Here is a 21,425-nt window from a genome sequence, read left to right on the forward strand (position 1 = left end):
TCTCGCATTCTTCACACGAGGAGAATTACGAGGTTTGCTGTTGAATCTGAATCAAAACACCCCAGCAGTCGCTCTGGGCGTAATAATCGAGCTCGGCACAGTCTGCAAATAAAATAATTTTAGCAGAGCGTGGTTTCGATCCACGGACCTCTGGGTTATGGGCCCAGCACGCTTCCACTGCGCCACTCTGCTGTGCGTTGATGCTCTGTCTCTTCGCTACGTGAAGAGAGACACTTGGAAAGTGTTGCCTGCGTCGCTTTCACACGCCTGTCCTTAGTTGCGTATCATCTCGTACAGCTCTCAGCTTGACTTGTCTCGACTTTGCTCGACTGACGCTACGCTGACGCTTGCAGGCAGCGATATTTACCACGATCGCGTCGACATGCAGCTGCGAGATGCACAGGAGTAACAAAGCACTCCACGATGCGGCGACATACGAAATCCACTGCCCAGCTACGCGTCGCAACTAACAAAATACCGACTCTGCCAGGATTCGAACCTGGAATCTTCTGATCCGTAGTCAGACGCGTTATCCGTTGCGCCACAGAGCCACTGGCAGCAGTTTCGATTACTAGACAAGGGCACTTCGCTAAGACACGTGTTCTCCATGGCTCAGCAAGCTCCCAAGGAAGGTAGCTCTCGTTCAGCTGCGTGGCCACAGTGCGCCTGCAGAGCTTAGAGCTTGCCACACATCTGCGTTCACTGTTCGACAGGTAGCGGAAGGCAAGGCGCGCTATTTGCTGCGTTTTCTCGACGACCAGAGCCCGTTGATGTGCATGTAAGCGTAGCATATGAAACAAGAATAGCACGAAGCATTCGTATGGCATCAGGTGGCGATCATATGTTTCTGTGTGCACCACTGGTTTACAGCAAAGTGAATAGCGCAAACTGAGAGCACTGGGTTGTAGTCCCAGTGGCGCAGTTGGTTAGCCCACGGTACCTATAAGCAGTAGCCGTGAACAATGCCGGGATTGTGAATTCGAGCCTCACGGTGAGCATAATTTTATTTCGTAGCAGCATTCTGTGACAGCAACAGGAGGCTAGTTTTCAGATGTATCAGCTATTTGAGTTACATAATTGTGTATTCGAGACACTAGCTGCGTCTTCCTCGGTAGTATAGTGGTTAGTATCCCCGCCTGTCACGCGGGAGACCGCGGTCCGATTCCCCGCCAGGCGGCATATCCGATTTTTAGTTGCAGCACTATCACCCGCCGAACTTAGTGAAGGACGTTGGCGGCTATTAGCACCATGTGTCTATCACACTGGCAACTGCCTACAGCTCATCCTCGGTAGTATAGTGGTTAGTATCCCCGCCTGTCACGCGGGAGACCGGGGTTCGATTCCCCGCCGGGGAGATGCGATTTTTATCTCACAAACCTGCTAGAGTGTTGCTCGTGCGTGGGTCGGAAGATCAAGGAGTATAGGTGGTGCAAAAACATAAACAAAGGCTACAATTTAGGAAGTGGTTCTCGCATTCTTCACACGAGGAGAATTACGAGGTTTGCTGTTGAATCTGAATCAAAACACCCCAGCAGTCGCTCTGGGCGTAATAATCGAGCTCGGCACAGTCTGCAAATAAAATAATTTTAGCAGAGCGTGGTTTCGATCCACGGACCTCTGGGTTATGGGCCCAGCACGCTTCCACTGCGCCACTCTGCTGTGCGTTGATGCTCTGTCTCTTCGCTACGTGAAGAGAGACACTTGGAAAGTGTTGCCTGCGTCGCTTTCACACGCCTGTCCTTAGTTGCGTATCATCTCGTACAGCTCTCAGCTTGACTTGTCTCGACTTTGCTCGACTGACGCTACGCTGACGCTTGCAGGCAGCGATATTTACCACGATCGCGTCGACATGCAGCTGCGAGATGCACAGGAGTAACAAAGCACTCCACGATGCGGCGACATACGAAATCCACTGCCCAGCTACGCGTCGCAACTAACAAAATACCGACTCTGCCAGGATTCGAACCTGGAATCTTCTGATCCGTAGTCAGACGCGTTATCCGTTGCGCCACAGAGCCACTGGCAGCAGTTTCGATTACTAGACAAGGGCACTTCGCTAAGACACGTGTTCTCCATGGCTCAGCAAGCTCCCAAGGAAGGTAGCTCTCGTTCAGCTGCGTGGCCACAGTGCGCCTGCAGAGCTTAGAGCTTGCCACACATCTGCGTTCACTGTTCGACAGGTAGCGGAAGGCAAGGCGCGCTATTTGCTGCGTTTTCTCGACGACCAGAGCCCGTTGATGTGCATGTAAGCGTAGCATATGAAACAAGAATAGCACGAAGCATTCGTATGGCATCAGGTGGCGATCATATGTTTCTGTGTGCACCACTGGTTTACAGCAAAGTGAATAGCGCAAACTGAGAGCACTGGGTTGTAGTCCCAGTGGCGCAGTTGGTTAGCCCACGGTACCTATAAGCAGTAGCCGTGAGCAATGCCGGGATTGTGAATTCGAGCCTCACGGTGAGCATAATTTTATTTCGTAGCAGCATTCTGTGACAGCAACAGGAGGCTAGTTTTCAGATGTATCAGCTATTTGAGTTACATAATTGTGTATTCGAGACACTAGCTGCGTCTTCCTCGGTAGTATAGTGGTTAGTATCCCCGCCTGTCACGCGGGAGACCGCGGTCCGATTCCCCGCCAGGCGGCATATCCGATTTTTAGTTGCAGCACTATCACCCGCCGAACTTAGTGAAGGACGTTGGCGGCTATTAGCACCATGTGTCTATCACACTGGCAACTGCCTACAGCTCATCCTCGGTAGTATAGTGGTTAGTATCCCCGCCTGTCACGCGGGAGACCGGGGTTCGATTCCCCGCCGGGGAGATGCGATTTTTATCTCACAAACCTGCTAGAGTGTTGCTCGTGCGTGGGTCGGAAGATCAAGGAGTATAGGTGGTGCAAAAACATAAACAAAGGCTACAATTTAGGAAGTGGTTCTCGCATTCTTCACACGAGGAGAATTACGAGGTTTGCTGTTGAATCTGAATCAAAACACCCCAGCAGTCGCTCTGGGCGTAATAATCGAGCTCGGCACAGTCTGCAAATAAAATAATTTTGGCAGAGCGTGGTTTCGATCCACGGACTTCTGGGTTATGGGCCCAGCACGCTTCCACTGCGCCACTCTGCTGTGCGTTGATGCTCTGTCTCTTCGCTACGTGAAGAGAGACACTTGGAAAGTGTTGCCTGCGTCGCTTTCACACGCCTGTCCTTAGTTGCGTATCATCTCGTACAGCTCTCAGCTTGACTTGTCTCGACTTTGCTCGACTGACGCTACGCTGACGCTTGCAGGCAGCGATATTTACCACGATCGCGTCGACATGCAGCTGCGAGATGCACAGGAGTAACAAAGCACTCCACGATGCGGCGACATACGAAATCCACTGCCCAGCTACGCGTCGCAACTAACAAAATACCGACTCTGCCAGGATTCGAACCTGGAATCTTCTGATCCGTAGTCAGACGCGTTATCCGTTGCGCCACAGAGCCACTGGCAGCAGTTTCGATTACTAGACAAGGGCACTTCGCTAAGACACGTGTTCTCCATGGCTCAGCAAGCTCCCAAGGAAGGTAGCTCTCGTTCAGCTGCGTGGCCACAGTGCGCCTGCAGAGCTTAGAGCTTGCCACACATCTGCGTTCACTGTTCGACAGGTAGCGGAAGGCAAGGCGCGCTATTTGCTGCGTTTTCTCGACGACCAGAGCCCGTTGATGTGCATGTAAGCGTAGCATATGAAACAAGAATAGCACGAAGCATTCGTATGGCATCAGGTGGCGATCATATGTTTCTGTGTGCACCACTGGTTTACAGCAAAGTGAATAGCGCAAACTGAGAGCACTGGGTTGTAGTCCCAGTGGCGCAGTTGGTTAGCCCACGGTACCTATAAGCAGTAGCCGTGAACAATGCCGGGATTGTGAATTCGAGCCTCACGGTGAGCATAATTTTATTTCGTAGCAGCATTCTGTGACAGCAACAGGAGGCTAGTTTTCAGATGTATCAGCTATTTGAGTTACATAATTGTGTATTCGAGACACTAGCTGCGTCTTCCTCGGTAGTATAGTGGTTAGTATCCCCGCCTGTCACGCGGGAGACCGCGGTCCGATTCCCCGCCAGGCGGCATATCCGATTTTTAGTTGCAGCACTATCACCCGCCGAACTTAGTGAAGGACGTTGGCGGCTATTAGCACCATGTGTCTATCACACTGGCAACTGCCTACAGCTCATCCTCGGTAGTATAGTGGTTAGTATCCCCGCCTGTCACGCGGGAGACCGGGGTTCGATTCCCCGCCGGGGAGATGCGATTTTTATCTCACAAACCTGCTAGAGTGTTGCTCGTGCGTGGGTCGGAAGATCAAGGAGTATAGGTGGTGCAAAAACATAAACAAAGGCTACAATTTAGGAAGTGGTTCTCGCATTCTTCACACGAGGAGAATTACGAGGTTTGCTGTTGAATCTGAATCAAAACACCCCAGCAGTCGCTCTGGGCGTAATAATCGAGCTCGGCACAGTCTGCAAATAAAATAATTTTAGCAGAGCGTGGTTTCGATCCACGGACCTCTGGGTTATGGGCCCAGCACGCTTCCACTGCGCCACTCTGCTGTGCGTTGATGCTCTGTCTCTTCGCTACGTGAAGAGAGACACTTGGAAAGTGTTGCCTGCGTCGCTTTCACACGCCTGTCCTTAGTTGCGTATCATCTCGTACAGCTCTCAGCTTGACTTGTCTCGACTTTGCTCGACTGACGCTACGCTGACGCTTGCAGGCAGCGATATTTACCACGATCGCGTCGACATGCAGCTGCGAGATGCACAGGAGTAACAAAGCACTCCACGATGCGGCGACATACGAAATCCACTGCCCAGCTACGCGTCGCAACTAACAAAATACCGACTCTGCCAGGATTCGAACCTGGAATCTTCTGATCCGTAGTCAGACGCGTTATCCGTTGCGCCACAGAGCCACTGGCAGCAGTTTCGATTACTAGACAAGGGCACTTCGCTAAGACACGTGTTCTCCATGGCTCAGCAAGCTCCCAAGGAAGGTAGCTCTCGTTCAGCTGCGTGGCCACAGTGCGCCTGCAGAGCTTAGAGCTTGCCACACATCTGCGTTCACTGTTCGACAGGTAGCGGAAGGCAAGGCGCGCTATTTGCTGCGTTTTCTCGACGACCAGAGCCCGTTGATGTGCATGTAAGCGTAGCATATGAAACAAGAATAGCACGAAGCATTCGTATGGCATCAGGTGGCGATCATATGTTTCTGTGTGCACCACTGGTTTACAGCAAAGTGAATAGCGCAAACTGAGAGCACTGGGTTGTAGTCCCAGTGGCGCAGTTGGTTAGCCCACGGTACCTATAAGCAGTAGCCGTGAGCAATGCCGGGATTGTGAATTCGAGCCTCACGGTGAGCATAATTTTATTTCGTAGCAGCATTCTGTGACAGCAACAGGAGGCTAGTTTTCAGATGTATCAGCTATTTGAGTTACATAATTGTGTATTCGAGACACTAGCTGCGTCTTCCTCGGTAGTATAGTGGTTAGTATCCCCGCCTGTCACGCGGGAGACCGCGGTCCGATTCCCCGCCAGGCGGCATATCCGATTTTTAGTTGCAGCACTATCACCCGCCGAACTTAGTGAAGGACGTTGGCGGCTATTAGCACCATGTGTCTATCACACTGGCAACTGCCTACAGCTCATCCTCGGTAGTATAGTGGTTAGTATCCCCGCCTGTCACGCGGGAGACCGGGGTTCGATTCCCCGCCGGGGAGATGCGATTTTTATCTCACAAACCTGCTAGAGTGTTGCTCGTGCGTGGGTCGGAAGATCAAGGAGTATAGGTGGTGCAAAAACATAAACAAAGGCTACAATTTAGGAAGTGGTTCTCGCATTCTTCACACGAGGAGAATTACGAGGTTTGCTGTTGAATCTGAATCAAAACACCCCAGCAGTCGCTCTGGGCGTAATAATCGAGCTCGGCACAGTCTGCAAATAAAATAATTTTAGCAGAGCGTGGTTTCGATCCACGGACCTCTGGGTTATGGGCCCAGCACGCTTCCACTGCGCCACTCTGCTGTGCGTTGATGCTCTGTCTCTTCGCTACGTGAAGAGAGACACTTGGAAAGTGTTGCCTGCGTCGCTTTCACACGCCTGTCCTTAGTTGCGTATCATCTCGTACAGCTCTCAGCTTGACTTGTCTCGACTTTGCTCGACTGACGCTACGCTGACGCTTGCAGGCAGCGATATTTACCACGATCGCGTCGACATGCAGCTGCGAGATGCACAGGAGTAACAAAGCACTCCACGATGCGGCGACATACGAAATCCACTGCCCAGCTACGCGTCGCAACTAACAAAATACCGACTCTGCCAGGATTCGAACCTGGAATCTTCTGATCCGTAGTCAGACGCGTTATCCGTTGCGCCACAGAGCCACTGGCAGCAGTTTCGATTACTAGACAAGGGCACTTCGCTAAGACACGTGTTCTCCATGGCTCAGCAAGCTCCCAAGGAAGGTAGCTCTCGTTCAGCTGCGTGGCCACAGTGCGCCTGCAGAGCTTAGAGCTTGCCACACATCTGCGTTCACTGTTCGACAGGTAGCGGAAGGCAAGGCGCGCTATTTGCTGCGTTTTCTCGACGACCAGAGCCCGTTGATGTGCATGTAAGCGTAGCATATGAAACAAGAATAGCACGAAGCATTCGTATGGCATCAGGTGGCGATCATATGTTTCTGTGTGCACCACTGGTTTACAGCAAAGTGAATAGCGCAAACTGAGAGCACTGGGTTGTAGTCCCAGTGGCGCAGTTGGTTAGCCCACGGTACCTATAAGCAGTAGCCGTGAGCAATGCCGGGATTGTGAATTCGAGCCTCACGGTGAGCATAATTTTATTTCGTAGCAGCATTCTGTGACAGCAACAGGAGGCTAGTTTTCAGATGTATCAGCTATTTGAGTTACATAATTGTGTATTCGAGACACTAGCTGCGTCTTCCTCGGTAGTATAGTGGTTAGTATCCCCGCCTGTCACGCGGGAGACCGCGGTCCGATTCCCCGCCAGGCGGCATATCCGATTTTTAGTTGCAGCACTATCACCCGCCGAACTTAGTGAAGGACGTTGGCGGCTATTAGCACCATGTGTCTATCACACTGGCAACTGCCTACAGCTCATCCTCGGTAGTATAGTGGTTAGTATCCCCGCCTGTCACGCGGGAGACCGGGGTTCGATTCCCCGCCGGGGAGATGCGATTTTTATCTCACAAACCTGCTAGAGTGTTGCTCGTGCGTGGGTCGGAAGATCAAGGAGTATAGGTGGTGCAAAAACATAAACAAAGGCTACAATTTAGGAAGTGGTTCTCGCATTCTTCACACGAGGAGAATTACGAGGTTTGCTGTTGAATCTGAATCAAAACACCCCAGCAGTCGCTCTGGGCGTAATAATCGAGCTCGGCACAGTCTGCAAATAAAATAATTTTAGCAGAGCGTGGTTTCGATCCACGGACCTCTGGGTTATGGGCCCAGCACGCTTCCACTGCGCCACTCTGCTGTGCGTTGATGCTCTGTCTCTTCGCTACGTGAAGAGAGACACTTGGAAAGTGTTGCCTGCGTCGCTTTCACACGCCTGTCCTTAGTTGCGTATCATCTCGTACAGCTCTCAGCTTGACTTGTCTCGACTTTGCTCGACTGACGCTACGCTGACGCTTGCAGGCAGCGATATTTACCACGATCGCGTCGACATGCAGCTGCGAGATGCACAGGAGTAACAAAGCACTCCACGATGCGGCGACATACGAAATCCACTGCCCAGCTACGCGTCGCAACTAACAAAATACCGACTCTGCCAGGATTCGAACCTGGAATCTTCTGATCCGTAGTCAGACGCGTTATCCGTTGCGCCACAGAGCCACTGGCAGCAGTTTCGATTACTAGACAAGGGCACTTCGCTAAGACACGTGTTCTCCATGGCTCAGCAAGCTCCCAAGGAAGGTAGCTCTCGTTCAGCTGCGTGGCCACAGTGCGCCTGCAGAGCTTAGAGCTTGCCACACATCTGCGTTCACTGTTCGACAGGTAGCGGAAGGCAAGGCGCGCTATTTGCTGCGTTTTCTCGACGACCAGAGCCCGTTGATGTGCATGTAAGCGTAGCATATGAAACAAGAATAGCACGAAGCATTCGTATGGCATCAGGTGGCGATCATATGTTTCTGTGTGCACCACTGGTTTACAGCAAAGTGAATAGCGCAAACTGAGAGCACTGGGTTGTAGTCCCAGTGGCGCAGTTGGTTAGCCCACGGTACCTATAAGCAGTAGCCGTGAGCAATGCCGGGATTGTGAATTCGAGCCTCACGGTGAGCATAATTTTATTTCGTAGCAGCATTCTGTGACAGCAACAGGAGGCTAGTTTTCAGATGTATCAGCTATTTGAGTTACATAATTGTGTATTCGAGACACTAGCTGCGTCTTCCTCGGTAGTATAGTGGTTAGTATCCCCGCCTGTCACGCGGGAGACCGCGGTCCGATTCCCCGCCAGGCGGCATATCCGATTTTTAGTTGCAGCACTATCACCCGCCGAACTTAGTGAAGGACGTTGGCGGCTATTAGCACCATGTGTCTATCACACTGGCAACTGCCTACAGCTCATCCTCGGTAGTATAGTGGTTAGTATCCCCGCCTGTCACGCGGGAGACCGGGGTTCGATTCCCCGCCGGGGAGATGCGATTTTTATCTCACAAACCTGCTGGAGTGTTGCTCGTGCGTGGGTCGGAAAATCAAGGAGTATAGGTGGTGCAAAAACATAAACAAAAGCTACAATTTAGGAAGTGGTTCTCGCATTCTTCACACGAGGAGAATTACGAGGTTTGCTGTTGAATCTGAATCAAAACACCCCAGCAGTCGCTCTGGGCGTAATAATCGAGCTCGGCACAGTCTGCAAATAAAATAATTTTAGCAGAGCGTGGTTTCGATCAACGGACCTCTGGGTTATGGGCCCAGCACGCTTCCACTGCGCCACTCTGCTGTGCGTTGATGCTCTGTCTCTTCGCTAAGTGAAGAGGGACACTTGGAAAGTGTTGCCTGCGTCGCTTTCACATGTCTCGACTTTGCTCGACTGACGCTACGCTGACGCTTGCAGGCAGCGATATTTACCACGATCGCGTCGACATGCAGCTGCGAGATGCACAGGAGTAACAAAGCACTCCACGATGCGGCGACATACGAAATCCACTGCCCAGCTACGCGTCGCAACTAACAAAATACCGACTCTGCCAGGATTCGAACCTGGAATCTTCTGATCCATAGTCAGACGCGTTATCCGTTGCGCCACAGAGCCACTGGCAGCAGTTTCGATTACTAGACAAGGGCACTTCGCTAAGACACGTGTTCTCCATGGCTCAGCAAGCTCCCAAGGAAGGTAGCTCTCGTTCAGCTGCGTGGCCACAGTGCGCCTGCAGAGCTTAGAGCTTGCCACACATCTGCGTTCACTGTTCGACAGGTAGCGGAAGGCAAGGCGCGCTATTTGCTGCGTTTTCTCGACGACCAGAGCCCGTTGATGTGCATGTAAGCGTAGCATATGAAACAAGAATAGCACGAAGCATTCGTATGGCATCAGGTGGCGATCATATGTTTCTGTGTGCACCACTGGTTTACAGCAAAGTGAATAGCGCAAACTGAGAGCACTGGGTTGTAGTCCCAGTGGCGCAGTTGGTTAGCCCACGGTACCTATAAGCAGTAGCCGTGAGCAATGCCGGGATTGTGAATTCGAGCCTCACGGTGAGCATAATTTTATTTCGTAGCAGCATTCTGTGACAGCAACAGGAGGCTAGTTTTCAGATGTATCAGCTATTTGAGTTACATAATTGTGTATTCGAGACACTAGCTGCGTCTTCCTCGGTAGTATAGTGGTTAGTATCCCCGCCTGTCACGCGGGAGACCGCGGTCCGATTCCCCGCCAGGCGGCATATCCGATTTTTAGTTGCAGCACTATCACCCGCCGAACTTAGTGAAGGACGTTGGCGGCTATTAGCACCATGTGTCTATCACACTGGCAACTGCCTACAGCTCATCCTCGGTAGTATAGTGGTTAGTATCCCCGCCTGTCACGCGGGAGACCGGGGTTCGATTCCCCGCCGGGGAGATGCGATTTTTATCTCACAAACCTGCTAGAGTGTTGCTCGTGCGTGGGTCGGAAGATCAAGGAGTATAGGTGGTGCAAAAACATAAACAAAGGCTACAATTTAGGAAGTGGTTCTCGCATTCTTCACACGAGGAGAATTACGAGGTTTGCTGTTGAATCTGAATCAAAACACCCCAGCAGTCGCTCTGGGCGTAATAATCGAGCTCGGCACAGTCTGCAAATAAAATAATTTTAGCAGAGCGTGGTTTCGATCCACGGACCTCTGGGTTATGGGCCCAGCACGCTTCCACTGCGCCACTCTGCTGTGCGTTGATGCTCTGTCTCTTCGCTACGTGAAGAGAGACACTTGGAAAGTGTTGCCTGCGTCGCTTTCACACGCCTGTCCTTAGTTGCGTATCATCTCGTACAGCTCTCAGCTTGACTTGTCTCGACTTTGCTCGACTGACGCTACGCTGACGCTTGCAGGCAGCGATATTTACCACGATCGCGTCGACATGCAGCTGCGAGATGCACAGGAGTAACAAAGCACTCCACGATGCGGCGACATACGAAATCCACTGCCCAGCTACGCGTCGCAACTAACAAAATACCGACTCTGCCAGGATTCGAACCTGGAATCTTCTGATCCGTAGTCAGACGCGTTATCCGTTGCGCCACAGAGCCACTGGCAGCAGTTTCGATTACTAGACAAGGGCACTTCGCTAAGACACGTGTTCTCCATGGCTCAGCAAGCTCCCAAGGAAGGTAGCTCTCGTTCAGCTGCGTGGCCACAGTGCGCCTGCAGAGCTTAGAGCTTGCCACACATCTGCGTTCACTGTTCGACAGGTAGCGGAAGGCAAGGCGCGCTATTTGCTGCGTTTTCTCGACGACCAGAGCCCGTTGATGTGCATGTAAGCGTAGCATATGAAACAAGAATAGCACGAAGCATTCGTATGGCATCAGGTGGCGATCATATGTTTCTGTGTGCACCACTGGTTTACAGCAAAGTGAATAGCGCAAACTGAGAGCACTGGGTTGTAGTCCCAGTGGCGCAGTTGGTTAGCCCACGGTACCTATAAGCAGTAGCCGTGAGCAATGCCGGGATTGTGAATTCGAGCCTCACGGTGAGCATAATTTTATTTCGTAGCAGCATTCTGTGACAGCAACAGGAGGCTAGTTTTCAGATGTATCAGCTATTTGAGTTACATAATTGTGTATTCGAGACACTAGCTGCGTCTTCCTCGGTAGTATAGTGGTTAGTATCCCCGCCTGTCACGCGGGAGACCGCGGTCCGATTCCCCGCCAGGCGGCATATCCGATTTTTAGTTGCAGCACTATCACCCGCCGAACTTAGTGAAGGACGTTGGCGGCTATTAGCACCATGTGTCTATCACACTGGCAACTGCCTACAGCTCATCCTCGGTAGTATAGTGGTTAGTATCCCCGCCTGTCACGCGGGAGACCGGGGTTCGATTCCCCGCCGGGGAGATGCGATTTTTATCTCACAAACCTGCTAGAGTGTTGCTCGTGCGTGGGTCGGAAGATCAAGGAGTATAGGTGGTGCAAAAACATAAACAAAGGCTACAATTTAGGAAGTGGTTCTCGCATTCTTCACACGAGGAGAATTACGAGGTTTGCTGTTGAATCTGAATCAAAACACCCCAGCAGTCGCTCTGGGCGTAATAATCGAGCTCGGCACAGTCTGCAAATAAAATAATTTTAGCAGAGCGTGGTTTCGATCCACGGACCTCTGGGTTATGGGCCCAGCACGCTTCCACTGCGCCACTCTGCTGTGCGTTGATGCTTTGTCTCTTCGCTACGTGAAGAGAGACACTTGGAAAGTGTTGCCTGCGTCGCTTTCACACGCCTGTCCTTAGTTGCGTATCATCTCGTACAGCTCTCAGCTTGACTTGTCTCGACTTTGCTCGACTGACGCTACGCTGACGCTTGCAGGCAGCGATATTTACCACGATCGCGTCGACATGCAGCTGCGAGATGCACAGGAGTAACAAAGCACTCCACGATGCGGCGACATACGAAATCCACTGCCCAGCTACGCGTCGCAACTAACAAAATACCGACTCTGCCAGGATTCGAACCTGGAATCTTCTGATCCGTAGTCAGACGCGTTATCCGTTGCGCCACAGAGCCACTGGCAGCAGTTTCGATTACTAGACAAGGGCACTTCGCTAAGACACGTGTTCTCCATGGCTCAGCAAGCTCCCAAGGAAGGTAGCTCTCGTTCAGCTGCGTGGCCACAGTGCGCCTGCAGAGCTTAGAGCTTGCCACACATCTGCGTTCACTGTTCGACAGGTAGCGGAAGGCAAGGCGCGCTATTTGCTGCGTTTTCTCGACGACCAGAGCCCGTTGATGTGCATGTAAGCGTAGCATATGAAACAAGAATAGCACGAAGCATTCGTATGGCATCAGGTGGCGATCATATGTTTCTGTGTGCACCACTGGTTTACAGCAAAGTGAATAGCGCAAACTGAGAGCACTGGGTTGTAGTCCCAGTGGCGCAGTTGGTTAGCCCACGGTACCTATAAGCAGTAGCCGTGAGCAATGCCGGGATTGTGAATTCGAGCCTCACGGTGAGCATAATTTTATTTCGTAGCAGCATTCTGTGACAGCAACAGGAGGCTAGTTTTCAGATGTATCAGCTATTTGAGTTACATAATTGTGTATTCGAGACACTAGCTGCGTCTTCCTCGGTAGTATAGTGGTTAGTATCCCCGCCTGTCACGCGGGAGACCGCGGTCCGATTCCCCGCCAGGCGGCATATCCGATTTTTAGTTGCAGCACTATCACCCGCCGAACTTAGTGAAGGACGTTGGCGGCTATTAGCACCATGTGTCTATCACACTGGCAACTGCCTACAGCTCATCCTCGGTAGTATAGTGGTTAGTATCCCCGCCTGTCACGCGGGAGACCGGGGTTCGATTCCCCGCCGGGGAGATGCGATTTTTATCTCACAAACCTGCTGGAGTGTTGCTCGTGCGTGGGTCGGAAAATCAAGGAGTATAGGTGGTGCAAAAACATAAACAAAAGCTACAATTTAGGAAGTGGTTCTCGCATTCTTCACACGAGGAGAATTACGAGGTTTGCTGTTGAATCTGAATCAAAACACCCCAGCAGTCGCTCTGGGCGTAATAATCGAGCTCGGCACAGTCTGCAAATAAAATAATTTTAGCAGAGCGTGGTTTCGATCAACGGACCTCTGGGTTATGGGCCCAGCACGCTTCCACTGCGCCACTCTGCTGTGCGTTGATGCTCTGTCTCTTCGCTAAGTGAAGAGGGACACTTGGAAAGTGTTGCCTGCGTCGCTTTCACATGTCTCGACTTTGCTCGACTGACGCTACGCTGACGCTTGCAGGCAGCGATATTTACCACGATCGCGTCGACATGCAGCTGCGAGATGCACAGGAGTAACAAAGCACTCCACGATGCGGCGACATACGAAATCCACTGCCCAGCTACGCGTCGCAACTAACAAAATACCGACTCTGCCAGGATTCGAACCTGGAATCTTCTGATCCGTAGTCAGACGCGTTATCCGTTGCGCCACAGAGCCACTGGCAGCAGTTTCGATTACTAGACAAGGGCACTTCGCTAAGACACGTGTTCTCCATGGCTCAGCAAGCTCCCAAGGAAGGTAGCTCTCGTTCAGCTGCGTGGCCACAGTGCGCCTGCAGAGCTTAGAGCTTGCCACACATCTGCGTTCACTGTTCGACAGGTAGCGGAAGGCAAGGCGCGCTATTTGCTGCGTTTTCTCGACGACCAGAGCCCGTTGATGTGCATGTAAGCGTAGCATATGAAACAAGAATAGCACGAAGCATTCGTATGGCATCAGGTGGCGATCATATGTTTCTGTGTGCACCACTGGTTTACAGCAAAGTGAATAGCGCAAACTGAGAGCACTGGGTTGTAGTCCCAGTGGCGCAGTTGGTTAGCCCACGGTACCTATAAGCAGTAGCCGTGAGCAATGCCGGGATTGTGAATTCGAGCCTCACGGTGAGCATAATTTTATTTCGTAGCAGCATTCTGTGACAGCAACAGGAGGCTAGTTTTCAGATGTATCAGCTATTTGAGTTACATAATTGTGTATTCGAGACACTAGCTGCGTCTTCCTCGGTAGTATAGTGGTTAGTATCCCCGCCTGTCACGCGGGAGACCGCGGTCCGATTCCCCGCCAGGCGGCATATCCGATTTTTAGTTGCAGCACTATCACCCGCCGAACTTAGTGAAGGACGTTGGCGGCTATTAGCACCATGTGTCTATCACACTGGCAACTGCCTACAGCTCATCCTCGGTAGTATAGTGGTTAGTATCCCCGCCTGTCACGCGGGAGACCGGGGTTCGATTCCCCGCCGGGGAGATGCGATTTTTATCTCACAAACCTGCTAGAGTGTTGCTCGTGCGTGGGTCGGAAGATCAAGGAGTATAGGTGGTGCAAAAACATAAACAAAGGCTACAATTTAGGAAGTGGTTCTCGCATTCTTCACACGAGGAGAATTACGAGGTTTGCTGTTGAATCTGAATCAAAACACCCCAGCAGTCGCTCTGGGCGTAATAATCGAGCTCGGCACAGTCTGCAAATAAAATAATTTTAGCAGAGCGTGGTTTCGATCCACGGACCTCTGGGTTATGGGCCCAGCACGCTTCCACTGCGCCACTCTGCTGTGCGTTGATGCTCTGTCTCTTCGCTACGTGAAGAGAGACACTTGGAAAGTGTTGCCTGCGTCGCTTTCACACGCCTGTCCTTAGTTGCGTATCATCTCGTACAGCTCTCAGCTTGACTTGTCTCGACTTTGCTCGACTGACGCTACGCTGACGCTTGCAGGCAGCGATATTTACCACGATCGCGTCGACATGCAGCTGCGAGATGCACAGGAGTAACAAAGCACTCCACGATGCGGCGACATACGAAATCCACTGCCCAGCTACGCGTCGCAACTAACAAAATACCGACTCTGCCAGGATTCGAACCTGGAATCTTCTGATCCGTAGTCAGACGCGTTATCCGTTGCGCCACAGAGCCACTGGCAGCAGTTTCGATTACTAGACAAGGGCACTTCGCTAAGACACGTGTTCTCCATGGCTCAGCAAGCTCCCAAGGAAGGTAGCTCTCGTTCAGCTGCGTGGCCACAGTGCGCCTGCAGAGCTTAGAGCTTGCCACACATCTGCGTTCACTGTTCGACAGGTAGCGGAAGGCAAGGCGCGCTATTTGCTGCGTTTTCTCGACGACCAGAGCCCGTTGATGTGCATGTAAGCGTAGCATATGAAACAAGAATAGCACGAAGCATTCGTATGGCATCAGGTGGCGATCATATGTTTCTGTGTGCACCACTGGTTTACAGCAAAGTGAATAGCGCAAACTGAGAGCACTGGGTTGTAGTCCCAGTGGCGCAGTTGGTTAGCCCACGGTACCTATAAGCAGTAGCTGTGAGCAATGCCGGGATTGTGAATTCGAGCCTCACGGTGAGCATAATTTTATTTCGTAGCAGCATTCTGTGACAGCAACAGGAGGCTAGTTTTCAGATGTATCAGCTATTTGAGTTACATAATTGTGTATTCGAGACACTAGCTGCGTCTTCCTCGGTAGTATAGTGGTTAGTATCCCCGCCTGTCACGCGGGAGACCGCGGTCCGATTCCCCGCCAGGCGGCATATCCGATTTTTAGTTGCAGCACTATCACCCGCCGAACTTAGTGAAGGACGTTGGCGGCTATTAGCACCATGTGTCTATCACACTGGCAACTGCCTACAGCTCATCCTCGGTAGTATAGTGGTTAGTATCCCCGCCTGTCACGCGGGAGACCGGGGTTCGATTCCCCGCCGGGGAGATGCGATTTTTATCTCACAAACCTGCTAGAGTGTTGCTCGTGCGTGGGTCGGAAGATCAAGGAGTATAGGTGGTGCAAAAACATAAACAAAGGCTACAATTTAGGAAGTGGTTCTCGCATTCTTCACACGAGGAGAATTACGAGGTTTGCTGTTGAATCTGAATCAAAACACCCCAGCAGTCGCTCTGGGCGTAATAATCGAGCTCGGCACAGTCTGCAAATAAAATAATTTTAGCAGAGCGTGGTTTCGATCCACGGACCTCTGGGTTATGGGCCCAGCACGCTTCCACTGCGCCACTCTGCTGTGCGTTGATGCTCTGTCTCTTCGCTACGTGAAGAGAGACACTTGGAAAGTGTTGCCTGCGTCGCTTTCACACGCCTGTCCTTAGTTGCGTATCATCTCGTACAGCTCTCAGCTTGACTTGTCTCGACTTTGCTCGACTGACGCTACGCTGACGCTTGCAGGCAGCGATATTTACCACGATCGCGTCGACATGCAGCTGCGAGATGCACAGGAGTAACAAAGCACTCCACGATGCGGCGACATACGAAATCCACTGCCCAGCTACGCGTCGCAACTAACAAAATACCGACTCTGCCAGGATTCGAACCTGGAATCTTCTGATCCGTAGTCAGACGCGTTATCCGTTGCGCCACAGAGCCACTGGCAGCAGTTTCGATTACTAGACAAGGGCACTTCGCTAAGACACGTGTTCTCCATGGCTCAGCAAGCTCCCAAGGAAGGTAGCTCTCGTTCAGCTGCGTGGCCACAGTGCGCCTGCAGAGCTTAGAGCTTGCCACACATCTGCGTTCACTGTTCGACAGGTAGCGGAAGGCAAGGCGCGCTATTTGCTGCGTTTTCTCGACGACCAGAGCCCGTTGATGTGCATGTAAGCGTAGCATATGAAACAAGAATAGCACGAAGCATTCGTATGGCATCAGGTGGCGATCATATGTTTCTGTGTGCACCACTGGTTTACAGCAAAGTGAATAGCGCAAACTGAGAGCACTGGGTTGTAGTCCCAGTGGCGCAGTTGGTTAGCCCACGGTACCTATAAGCAGTAGCCGTGAGCAATGCCGGGATTGTGAATTCGAGCCTCACGGTGAGCATAATTTTATTTCGTAGCAGCATTCTGTGACAGCAACAGGAGGCTAGTTTTCAGATGTATCAGCTATTTGAGTTACATAATTGTGTATTCGAGACACTAGCTGCGTCTTCCTCGGTAGTATAGTGGTTAGTATCCCCGCCTGTCACGCGGGAGACCGCGGTCCGATTCCCCGCCAGGCGGCATATCCGATTTTTAGTTGCAGCACTATCACCCGCCGAACTTAGTGAAGGACGTTGGCGGCTATTAGCACCATGTGTCTATCACACTGGCAACTGCCTACAGCTCATCCTCGGTAGTATAGTGGTTAGTATCCCCGCCTGTCACGCGGGAGCCCGGGGTTCGATTCCCCGCCGGGGAGATGCGATTTTTATCTCACAAACCTGCTAGAGTGTTGCTCGTGCGTGGGTCGGAAGATCAAGGAGTATAGGTGGTGCAAAAACATAAACAAAGGCTACAATTTAGGAAGTGGTTCTCGCATTCTTCACACGAGGAGAATTACGAGGTTTGCTGTTGAATCTGAATCAAAACACCCCAGCAGTCGCTCTGGGCGTAATAATCGAGCTCGGCACAGTCTGCAAATAAAATAATTTTAGCAGAGCGTGGTTTCGATCCACGGACCTCTGGGTTATGGGCCCAGCACGCTTCCACTGCGCCACTCTGCTGTGCGTTGATGCTTTGTCTCTTCGCTACGTGAAGAGAGACACTTGGAAAGTGTTGCCTGCGTCGCTTTCACACGCCTGTCCTTAGTTGCGTATCATCTCGTACAGCTCTCAGCTTGACTTGTCTCGACTTTGCTCGACTGACGCTACGCTGACGCTTGCAGGCAGCGATATTTACCACGATCGCGTCGACATGCAGCTGCGAGATGCACAGGAGTAACAAAGCACTCCACGATGCGGCGACATACGAAATCCACTGCCCAGCTACGCGTCGCAACTAACAAAATACCGACTCTGCCAGGATTCGAACCTGGAATCTTCTGATCCGTAGTCAGACGCGTTATCCGTTGCGCCACAGAGCCACTGGCAGCAGTTTCGATTACTAGACAAGGGCACTTCGCTAAGACACGTGTTCTCCATGGCTCAGCAAGCTCCCAAGGAAGGTAGCTCTCGTTCAGCTGCGTGGCCACAGTGCGCCTGCAGAGCTTAGAGCTTGCCACACATCTGCGTTCACTGTTCGACAGGTAGCGGAAGGCAAGGCGCGCTATTTGCTGCGTTTTCTCGACGACCAGAGCCCGTTGATGTGCATGTAAGCGTAGCATATGAAACAAGAATAGCACGAAGCATTCGTATGGCATCAGGTGGCGATCATATGTTTCTGTGTGCACCACTGGTTTACAGCAAAGTGAATAGCGCAAACTGAGAGCACTGGGTTGTAGTCCCAGTGGCGCAGTTGGTTAGCCCACGGTACCTATAAGCAGTAGCCGTGAGCAATGCCGGGATTGTGAATTCGAGCCTCACGGTGAGCATAATTTTATTTCGTAGCAGCATTCTGTGACAGCAACAGGAGGCTAGTTTTCAGATGTATCAGCTATTTGAGTTACATAATTGTGTATTCGAGACACTAGCTGCGTCTTCCTCGGTAGTATAGTGGTTAGTATCCCCGCCTGTCACGCGGGAGACCGCGGTCCGATTCCCCGCCAGGCGGCATATCCGATTCTTAGTTGCAGCACTATCACCCGCCGAACTTAGTGAAGGACGTTGGCGGCTATTAGCACCATGTGTCTATCACACTGGCAACTGCCTACAGCTCATCCTCGGTAGTATAGTGGTTAGTATCCCCGCCTGTCACGCGGGAGACCGGGGTTCGATTCCCCGCCGGGGAGATGCGATTTTTATCTCACAAACCTGCTAGAGTGTTGCTCGTGCGTGGGTCGGAAGATCAAGGAGTATAGGTGGTGCAAAAACATAAACAAAGGCTACAATTTAGGAAGTGGTTCTCGCATTCTTCACACGAGGAGAATTACGAGGTTTGCTGTTGAATCTGAATCAAAACACCCCAGCAGTCGCTCTGGGCGTAATAATCGAGCTCGGCACAGTCTGCAAATAAAATAATTTTAGCAGAGCGTGGTTTCGATCCACGGACCTCTGGGTTATGGGCCCAGCACGCTTCCACTGCGCCACTCTGCTGTGCGTTGATGCTTTGTCTCTTCGCTACGTGAAGAGAGACACTTGGAAAGTGTTGCCTGCGTCGCTTTCACACGCCTGTCCTTAGTTGCGTATCATCTCGTACAGCTCTCAGCTTGACTTGTCTCGACTTTGCTCGACTGACGCTACGCTGACGCTTGCAGGCAGCGATATTTACCACGATCGCGTCGACATGCAGCTGCGAGATGCACAGGAGTAACAAAGCACTCCACGATGCGGCGACATACGAAATCCACTGCCCAGCTACGCGTCGCAACTAACAAAATACCGACTCTGCCAGGATTCGAACCTGGAATCTTCTGATCCGTAGTCAGACGCGTTATCCGTTGCGCCACAGAGCCACTGGCAGCAGTTTCGATTACTAGACAAGGGCACTTCGCTAAGACACGTGTTCTCCATGGCTCAGCAAGCTCCCAAGGAAGGTAGCTCTCGTTCAGCTGCGTGGCCACAGTGCGCCTGCAGAGCTTAGAGCTTGCCACACATCTGCGTTCACTGTTCGACAGGTAGCGGAAGGCAAGGCGCGCTATTTGCTGCGTTTTCTCGACGACCAGAGCCCGTTGATGTGCATGTAAGCGTAGCATATGAAACAAGAATAGCACGAAGCATTCGTATGGCATCAGGTGGCGATCATATGTTTCTGTGTGCACCACTGGTTTACAGCAAAGTGAATAGCGCAAACTGAGAGCACTGGGTTGTAGTCCCAGTGGCGCAGTTGGTTAGCCCACGGTACCTATAAGCAGTAGCCGTGAGCAATGCCGGGATTGTGAATTCGAGCCTCACGGTGAGCATAATTTTATTTCGTAGCAGCATTCTGTGACAGCAACAGGAGGCTAGTTTTCAGATGTATCAGCTATTTGAGTTACATAATTGTGTATTCGAGACACTAGCTGCGTCTTCCTCGGTAGTATAGTGGTTAGTATCCCCGCCTGTCACGCGGGAGACCGCGGTCCGATTCCCCGCCAGGCGGCATATCCGATTTTTAGTTGCAGCACTATCACCCGCCGAACTTAGTGAAGGACGTTGGCGGCTATTAGCACCATGTGTCTATCACACTGGCAACTGCCTACAGCTCATCCTCGGTAGTATGGTGGTTAGTATCCCCGCCTGTCACGCGGGAGATCGGGGTTCGATTCCCCGCCGGGGAGATGCGATTTTTATCTCACAAACCTGCTAGAGTGTTGCTCGTGCGTGGGTCGGAAGATCAAGGAGTATAGGTGGTGCAAAAACATAAACAAAGGCTACAATTTAGGAAGTGGTTCTCGCATTCTTCACACGAGGAGAATTACGAGGTTTGCTGTTGAATCTGAATCAAAACACCCCAGCAGTCGCTCTGGGCGTAATAATCGAGCTCGGCACAGTCTGCAAATAAAATAATTTTAGCAGAGCGTGGTTTCGATCCACGGACCTCTGGGTTATGGGCCCAGCACGCTTCCACTGCGCCACTCTGCTGTGCGTTGATGCTCTGTCTCTTCGCTACGTGAAGAGAGACACTTGGAAAGTGTTGCCTGCGTCGCTTTCACACGCCTGTCCTTAGTTGCGTATCATCTCGTACAGCTCTCAGCTTGACTTGTCTCGACTTTGCTCGACTGACGCTACGCTGACGCTTGCAGGCAGCGATATTTACCACGATCGCGTCGACATGCAGCTGCGAGATGCACAGGAGTAACAAAGCACTCCACGATGCGGCGACATACGAAATCCACTGCCCAGCTACGCGTCGCAACTAACAAAATACCGACTCTGCCAGGATTCGAACCTGGAATCTTCTGATCCGTAGTCAGACGCGTTATCCGTTGCGCCACAGAGCCACTGGCAGCAGTTTCGATTACTAGACAAGGGCACTTCGCTAAGACACGTGTTCTCCATGGCTCAGCAAGCTCCCAAGGAAGGTAGCTCTCGTTCAGCTGCGTGGCCACAGTGCGCCTGCAGAGCTTAGAGCTTGCCACACATCTGCGTTCACTGTTCGACAGGTAGCGGAAGGCAAGGCGCGCTATTTGCTGCGTTTTCTCGACGACCAGAGCCCGTTGATGTGCATGTAAGCGTAGCATATGAAACAAGAATAGCACGAAGCATTCGTATGGCATCAGGTGGCGATCATATGTTTCTGTGTGCACCACTGGTTTACAGCAAAGTGAATAGCGCAAACTGAGAGCACTGGGTTGTAGTCCCAGTGGCGCAGTTGGTTAGCCCACGGTACCTATAAGCAGTAGCCGTGAGCAATGCCGGGATTGTGAATTC

General features: G+C 51.7%; 42 non-coding genes across 42 annotated transcripts; 14 read left to right on the forward strand and 28 right to left on the reverse strand.

Moving 5' to 3' along the window:
* Window positions 1-120: 120 nt before the first annotated feature.
* On the reverse strand, window positions 121-192 carry Trnam-cau (transfer RNA methionine (anticodon CAU)). Its single transcript has one exon. It is a non-coding gene; the product is annotated as a tRNA-Met (tRNA).
* A 286-nt stretch (window positions 193-478) lies between these two features.
* Trnar-acg (transfer RNA arginine (anticodon ACG)) lies at window positions 479-551 on the reverse strand. Its single transcript has one exon. It is a non-coding gene; the product is annotated as a tRNA-Arg (tRNA).
* Window positions 552-1,283: 732 nt separating this feature from the next.
* Trnad-guc (transfer RNA aspartic acid (anticodon GUC)) lies at window positions 1,284-1,355 on the forward strand. Its single transcript has one exon. It is a non-coding gene; the product is annotated as a tRNA-Asp (tRNA).
* A 232-nt stretch (window positions 1,356-1,587) lies between these two features.
* On the reverse strand, window positions 1,588-1,659 carry Trnam-cau (transfer RNA methionine (anticodon CAU)). The gene has a single exon. It is a non-coding gene; the product is annotated as a tRNA-Met (tRNA).
* Window positions 1,660-1,945: 286 nt separating this feature from the next.
* On the reverse strand, window positions 1,946-2,018 carry Trnar-acg (transfer RNA arginine (anticodon ACG)). Its single transcript has one exon. It is a non-coding gene; the product is annotated as a tRNA-Arg (tRNA).
* A 732-nt stretch (window positions 2,019-2,750) lies between these two features.
* Window positions 2,751-2,822, forward strand: Trnad-guc (transfer RNA aspartic acid (anticodon GUC)). Its single transcript has one exon. It is a non-coding gene; the product is annotated as a tRNA-Asp (tRNA).
* Window positions 2,823-3,054: 232 nt separating this feature from the next.
* On the reverse strand, window positions 3,055-3,126 carry Trnam-cau (transfer RNA methionine (anticodon CAU)). Its single transcript has one exon. It is a non-coding gene; the product is annotated as a tRNA-Met (tRNA).
* A 286-nt stretch (window positions 3,127-3,412) lies between these two features.
* Trnar-acg (transfer RNA arginine (anticodon ACG)) lies at window positions 3,413-3,485 on the reverse strand. The gene has a single exon. It is a non-coding gene; the product is annotated as a tRNA-Arg (tRNA).
* A 732-nt stretch (window positions 3,486-4,217) lies between these two features.
* Trnad-guc (transfer RNA aspartic acid (anticodon GUC)) lies at window positions 4,218-4,289 on the forward strand. Its single transcript has one exon. It is a non-coding gene; the product is annotated as a tRNA-Asp (tRNA).
* A 232-nt stretch (window positions 4,290-4,521) lies between these two features.
* On the reverse strand, window positions 4,522-4,593 carry Trnam-cau (transfer RNA methionine (anticodon CAU)). The gene has a single exon. It is a non-coding gene; the product is annotated as a tRNA-Met (tRNA).
* A 286-nt stretch (window positions 4,594-4,879) lies between these two features.
* Trnar-acg (transfer RNA arginine (anticodon ACG)) lies at window positions 4,880-4,952 on the reverse strand. Its single transcript has one exon. It is a non-coding gene; the product is annotated as a tRNA-Arg (tRNA).
* A 732-nt stretch (window positions 4,953-5,684) lies between these two features.
* Trnad-guc (transfer RNA aspartic acid (anticodon GUC)) lies at window positions 5,685-5,756 on the forward strand. The gene has a single exon. It is a non-coding gene; the product is annotated as a tRNA-Asp (tRNA).
* A 232-nt stretch (window positions 5,757-5,988) lies between these two features.
* Trnam-cau (transfer RNA methionine (anticodon CAU)) lies at window positions 5,989-6,060 on the reverse strand. The gene has a single exon. It is a non-coding gene; the product is annotated as a tRNA-Met (tRNA).
* A 286-nt stretch (window positions 6,061-6,346) lies between these two features.
* Trnar-acg (transfer RNA arginine (anticodon ACG)) lies at window positions 6,347-6,419 on the reverse strand. Its single transcript has one exon. It is a non-coding gene; the product is annotated as a tRNA-Arg (tRNA).
* A 732-nt stretch (window positions 6,420-7,151) lies between these two features.
* On the forward strand, window positions 7,152-7,223 carry Trnad-guc (transfer RNA aspartic acid (anticodon GUC)). Its single transcript has one exon. It is a non-coding gene; the product is annotated as a tRNA-Asp (tRNA).
* Window positions 7,224-7,455: 232 nt separating this feature from the next.
* Window positions 7,456-7,527, reverse strand: Trnam-cau (transfer RNA methionine (anticodon CAU)). Its single transcript has one exon. It is a non-coding gene; the product is annotated as a tRNA-Met (tRNA).
* A 286-nt stretch (window positions 7,528-7,813) lies between these two features.
* Trnar-acg (transfer RNA arginine (anticodon ACG)) lies at window positions 7,814-7,886 on the reverse strand. Its single transcript has one exon. It is a non-coding gene; the product is annotated as a tRNA-Arg (tRNA).
* A 732-nt stretch (window positions 7,887-8,618) lies between these two features.
* On the forward strand, window positions 8,619-8,690 carry Trnad-guc (transfer RNA aspartic acid (anticodon GUC)). Its single transcript has one exon. It is a non-coding gene; the product is annotated as a tRNA-Asp (tRNA).
* A 543-nt stretch (window positions 8,691-9,233) lies between these two features.
* Trnah-aug (transfer RNA histidin (anticodon AUG)) lies at window positions 9,234-9,306 on the reverse strand. Its single transcript has one exon. It is a non-coding gene; the product is annotated as a tRNA-His (tRNA).
* A 732-nt stretch (window positions 9,307-10,038) lies between these two features.
* Trnad-guc (transfer RNA aspartic acid (anticodon GUC)) lies at window positions 10,039-10,110 on the forward strand. The gene has a single exon. It is a non-coding gene; the product is annotated as a tRNA-Asp (tRNA).
* Window positions 10,111-10,342: 232 nt separating this feature from the next.
* Trnam-cau (transfer RNA methionine (anticodon CAU)) lies at window positions 10,343-10,414 on the reverse strand. Its single transcript has one exon. It is a non-coding gene; the product is annotated as a tRNA-Met (tRNA).
* A 286-nt stretch (window positions 10,415-10,700) lies between these two features.
* Window positions 10,701-10,773, reverse strand: Trnar-acg (transfer RNA arginine (anticodon ACG)). Its single transcript has one exon. It is a non-coding gene; the product is annotated as a tRNA-Arg (tRNA).
* Window positions 10,774-11,505: 732 nt separating this feature from the next.
* Window positions 11,506-11,577, forward strand: Trnad-guc (transfer RNA aspartic acid (anticodon GUC)). The gene has a single exon. It is a non-coding gene; the product is annotated as a tRNA-Asp (tRNA).
* A 232-nt stretch (window positions 11,578-11,809) lies between these two features.
* Trnam-cau (transfer RNA methionine (anticodon CAU)) lies at window positions 11,810-11,881 on the reverse strand. Its single transcript has one exon. It is a non-coding gene; the product is annotated as a tRNA-Met (tRNA).
* A 286-nt stretch (window positions 11,882-12,167) lies between these two features.
* Window positions 12,168-12,240, reverse strand: Trnar-acg (transfer RNA arginine (anticodon ACG)). The gene has a single exon. It is a non-coding gene; the product is annotated as a tRNA-Arg (tRNA).
* Window positions 12,241-12,972: 732 nt separating this feature from the next.
* On the forward strand, window positions 12,973-13,044 carry Trnad-guc (transfer RNA aspartic acid (anticodon GUC)). The gene has a single exon. It is a non-coding gene; the product is annotated as a tRNA-Asp (tRNA).
* Window positions 13,045-13,587: 543 nt separating this feature from the next.
* Trnar-acg (transfer RNA arginine (anticodon ACG)) lies at window positions 13,588-13,660 on the reverse strand. Its single transcript has one exon. It is a non-coding gene; the product is annotated as a tRNA-Arg (tRNA).
* Window positions 13,661-14,392: 732 nt separating this feature from the next.
* Window positions 14,393-14,464, forward strand: Trnad-guc (transfer RNA aspartic acid (anticodon GUC)). Its single transcript has one exon. It is a non-coding gene; the product is annotated as a tRNA-Asp (tRNA).
* A 232-nt stretch (window positions 14,465-14,696) lies between these two features.
* Trnam-cau (transfer RNA methionine (anticodon CAU)) lies at window positions 14,697-14,768 on the reverse strand. The gene has a single exon. It is a non-coding gene; the product is annotated as a tRNA-Met (tRNA).
* A 286-nt stretch (window positions 14,769-15,054) lies between these two features.
* On the reverse strand, window positions 15,055-15,127 carry Trnar-acg (transfer RNA arginine (anticodon ACG)). Its single transcript has one exon. It is a non-coding gene; the product is annotated as a tRNA-Arg (tRNA).
* Window positions 15,128-15,859: 732 nt separating this feature from the next.
* Window positions 15,860-15,931, forward strand: Trnad-guc (transfer RNA aspartic acid (anticodon GUC)). Its single transcript has one exon. It is a non-coding gene; the product is annotated as a tRNA-Asp (tRNA).
* Window positions 15,932-16,163: 232 nt separating this feature from the next.
* On the reverse strand, window positions 16,164-16,235 carry Trnam-cau (transfer RNA methionine (anticodon CAU)). The gene has a single exon. It is a non-coding gene; the product is annotated as a tRNA-Met (tRNA).
* Window positions 16,236-16,521: 286 nt separating this feature from the next.
* Window positions 16,522-16,594, reverse strand: Trnar-acg (transfer RNA arginine (anticodon ACG)). Its single transcript has one exon. It is a non-coding gene; the product is annotated as a tRNA-Arg (tRNA).
* A 732-nt stretch (window positions 16,595-17,326) lies between these two features.
* Window positions 17,327-17,398, forward strand: Trnad-guc (transfer RNA aspartic acid (anticodon GUC)). The gene has a single exon. It is a non-coding gene; the product is annotated as a tRNA-Asp (tRNA).
* A 232-nt stretch (window positions 17,399-17,630) lies between these two features.
* Window positions 17,631-17,702, reverse strand: Trnam-cau (transfer RNA methionine (anticodon CAU)). Its single transcript has one exon. It is a non-coding gene; the product is annotated as a tRNA-Met (tRNA).
* Window positions 17,703-17,988: 286 nt separating this feature from the next.
* Trnar-acg (transfer RNA arginine (anticodon ACG)) lies at window positions 17,989-18,061 on the reverse strand. The gene has a single exon. It is a non-coding gene; the product is annotated as a tRNA-Arg (tRNA).
* Window positions 18,062-18,793: 732 nt separating this feature from the next.
* Window positions 18,794-18,865, forward strand: Trnad-guc (transfer RNA aspartic acid (anticodon GUC)). Its single transcript has one exon. It is a non-coding gene; the product is annotated as a tRNA-Asp (tRNA).
* A 232-nt stretch (window positions 18,866-19,097) lies between these two features.
* On the reverse strand, window positions 19,098-19,169 carry Trnam-cau (transfer RNA methionine (anticodon CAU)). The gene has a single exon. It is a non-coding gene; the product is annotated as a tRNA-Met (tRNA).
* Window positions 19,170-19,455: 286 nt separating this feature from the next.
* Trnar-acg (transfer RNA arginine (anticodon ACG)) lies at window positions 19,456-19,528 on the reverse strand. The gene has a single exon. It is a non-coding gene; the product is annotated as a tRNA-Arg (tRNA).
* Window positions 19,529-20,260: 732 nt separating this feature from the next.
* On the forward strand, window positions 20,261-20,332 carry Trnad-guc (transfer RNA aspartic acid (anticodon GUC)). The gene has a single exon. It is a non-coding gene; the product is annotated as a tRNA-Asp (tRNA).
* A 232-nt stretch (window positions 20,333-20,564) lies between these two features.
* Trnam-cau (transfer RNA methionine (anticodon CAU)) lies at window positions 20,565-20,636 on the reverse strand. Its single transcript has one exon. It is a non-coding gene; the product is annotated as a tRNA-Met (tRNA).
* A 286-nt stretch (window positions 20,637-20,922) lies between these two features.
* Trnar-acg (transfer RNA arginine (anticodon ACG)) lies at window positions 20,923-20,995 on the reverse strand. Its single transcript has one exon. It is a non-coding gene; the product is annotated as a tRNA-Arg (tRNA).
* Window positions 20,996-21,425: the final 430 nt, after the last annotated feature.

Source organism: Schistocerca gregaria, chromosome 8 (assembly GCF_023897955.1).
Source record: "Schistocerca gregaria isolate iqSchGreg1 chromosome 8, iqSchGreg1.2, whole genome shotgun sequence".
NCBI classification, from domain to species: domain Eukaryota; kingdom Metazoa; phylum Arthropoda; class Insecta; order Orthoptera; family Acrididae; genus Schistocerca; species Schistocerca gregaria.